The sequence below is a fragment of the Schistocerca serialis genome, unplaced genomic scaffold (assembly GCF_023864345.2).
Source record: "Schistocerca serialis cubense isolate TAMUIC-IGC-003099 unplaced genomic scaffold, iqSchSeri2.2 HiC_scaffold_326, whole genome shotgun sequence".
Classification (NCBI taxonomy): Eukaryota; Metazoa; Arthropoda; class Insecta; order Orthoptera; family Acrididae; genus Schistocerca; species Schistocerca serialis.
In genome coordinates, this window is record NW_026047896.1 from 32,501 (window position 1) to 35,000 (window position 2,500).

Here is a 2,500-nt window from a genome sequence, read left to right on the forward strand (position 1 = left end):
AGATGCTCCCAGATGGCGGCGTCAGTCGGCCCCTCCGGCGGCGGCCCGGTGGTGTCGGCCGCGAAGTCCTCGGCTGCGTCGACGGGCGGCGCAGCGGCCTCGCCCGCGTCAGGCAGCGGGCTCGCTGCTCCCCGGCGGGACGCCGGCTCTTCCCCCCGACCGATCTCAAGCGCCTCCATGAATTGGCGGACAAGCTGCTTGTGGGCAGCTTGCCGCCGTCGGCACTTGATTGCCTCAAGCGTTCGGTCGGGGAACATCCTGATGAGCTCTTGATTTACAAAGAAGAACCGGGCGTCCCTCTCGAGGAACAGTTCGGCCTCCGCCTTGGCGAGCGACAGGACTTCTTCCTCCGTCCACCTCGCGCGATGCCTCTCCGTGACGATCTCCGCGTTGGCAGCCGCAAGGTGTTGGCGGCGGCGATGGACCCCGAGACCGTTCTTGGTGGTGAAGCTGCGGTGGCACTCACTACAGGCGTATACAGCTGCAAAAGTTACAAGATTTTCGGCACGGCCGGTTGGCCGGCTAGGTGCTGGGGGAGTTGGGGTGGCACCTTCAGCGGAAGGGCCACCACTTTTTCTCTGAATACTGCCCCCAACTAAAAAAAGGGATAGTGCGAGGGGGGGCTGGTAACCCCCCCAAGCCCCTGGTGCGGTCTTCCACTCTGCGAAAATCAGCGGGCCCACGAGAAGGGGAGAAGACCGCAGGAGAGGAGAGGCTAAGAGGGCTAGGCCCATGTATTGCGCATCACTCTCCCTGTAACCATAACCCAAGGAAGGCACCTCGCAGCAGCAGCACGACTACATCAAGACCGCACTTCGAAAAGCCAAGTCCGGATGCAGCCACACCGCCGCCACTTGGCCACCTTAAGAGAGTCATAGTTACTCCCGCCGTTTACCCGCGCTTGCTTGAATTTCTTCACGTTGACATTCAGAGCACTGGGCAGAAATCACATTGCGTCAACACCCGCTAGGGCCATCGCAATGCTTTGTTTTAATTAGACAGTCGGATTCCCCCAGTCCGTGCCAGTTCTGAGTTGATCGTTGAATGGCGGCCGAAGAGAATCCGCGCACCCGCGCGCCCCCGGAGGAGCACGCTAAGGCGGACGCGGCCTCGCAGCAAGGAAGATCCGTGGGAGGCCAAGGCACGGGACCGAGCTCGGATCCTGCACGCAGGTTGAAGCACCGGGGCGCGAACGCCGCGCAGGCGCGCGCATCCTGCACCGCCGGCCAGCACGAGGCCAACCAACGGCGAGAGCAGACCACGCCCGCGCTAAACGCCCGCACTTACCGGCACCCCTACGGCACTCACCTCGCCCAGGCCCGGCACGTTAGCGCTGACCCACTTCCCGACCAAGCCCGACACGCCCCGATCCTCAGAGCCAATCCTTATCCCGAAGTTACGGATCCAATTTGCCGACTTCCCTTACCTACATTATTCTATCGACTAGAGGCTCTTCACCTTGGAGACCTGCTGCGGATATGGGTACGAACCGGCGCGACACCTCCACGTGGCCCTCTCCCGGATTTTCAAGGTCCGAGGGGAAGATCGGGACACCGCCGCAACTGCGGTGCTCTTCGCGTTCCAAACCCTATCTCCCTGCTAGAGGATTCCAGGGAACTCGAACGCTCATGCAGAAAAGAAAACTCTTCCCCGATCTCCCGACGGCGTCTCCGGGTCCTTTTGGGTTACCCCGACGAGCATCTCTAAAAGAGGGGCCCGACTTGTATCGGTTCCGCTGCCGGGTTCCGGAATAGGAACCGGATTCCCTTTCGCCCAACGGGGGCCAGCACAAAGTGCATCATGCTATGACGGCCCCCATCAACATCGGATTTCTCCTAGGGCTTAGGATCGACTGACTCGTGTGCAACGGCTGTTCACACGAAACCCTTCTCCGCGTCAGCCCTCCAGGGCCTCGCTGGAGTATTTGCTACTACCACCAAGATCTGCACCGACGGCGGCTCCAGGCAGGCTCACGCCCAGACCCTTCTGCGCCCACCGCCGCGACCCTCCTACTCGTCAGGGCTTCGCGGCCGGCCGCAAGGACCGGCCATGACTGCCAGACTGACGGCCGAGTATAGGCACGACGCTTCAGCGCCATCCATTTTCAGGGCTAGTTGCTTCGGCAGGTGAGTTGTTACACACTCCTTAGCGGATTCCGACTTCCATGGCCACCGTCCTGCTGTCTTAAGCAACCAACGCCTTTCATGGTTTCCCATGAGCGTCGATTCGGGCGCCTTAACTCGGCGTTTGGTTCATCCCACAGCGCCAGTTCTGCTTACCAAAAGTGGCCCACTTGGCACTCCGATCCGAGTCGTTTGCTCGCGGCTTCAGCATATCAAGCAAGCCGGAGATCTCACCCATTTAAAGTTTGAGAATAGGTTGAGGTCGTTTCGGCCCCAAGGCCTCTAATCATTCGCTTTACCGGATGAGACTCGTACGAGCACCAGCTATCCTGAGGGAAACTTCGGAGGGAACCAGCTACTAGATGGTTCGATTAGTC

At 60.6% G+C, this 2,500-nt stretch overlaps 1 pseudogene; it reads right to left on the reverse strand.

The window, feature by feature from the left end:
- The window catches only part of LOC126445114 (large subunit ribosomal RNA), a 7,953-nt pseudogene that overhangs the window by 4,207 nt on the left and 1,246 nt on the right, over window positions 1-2,500 (reverse strand).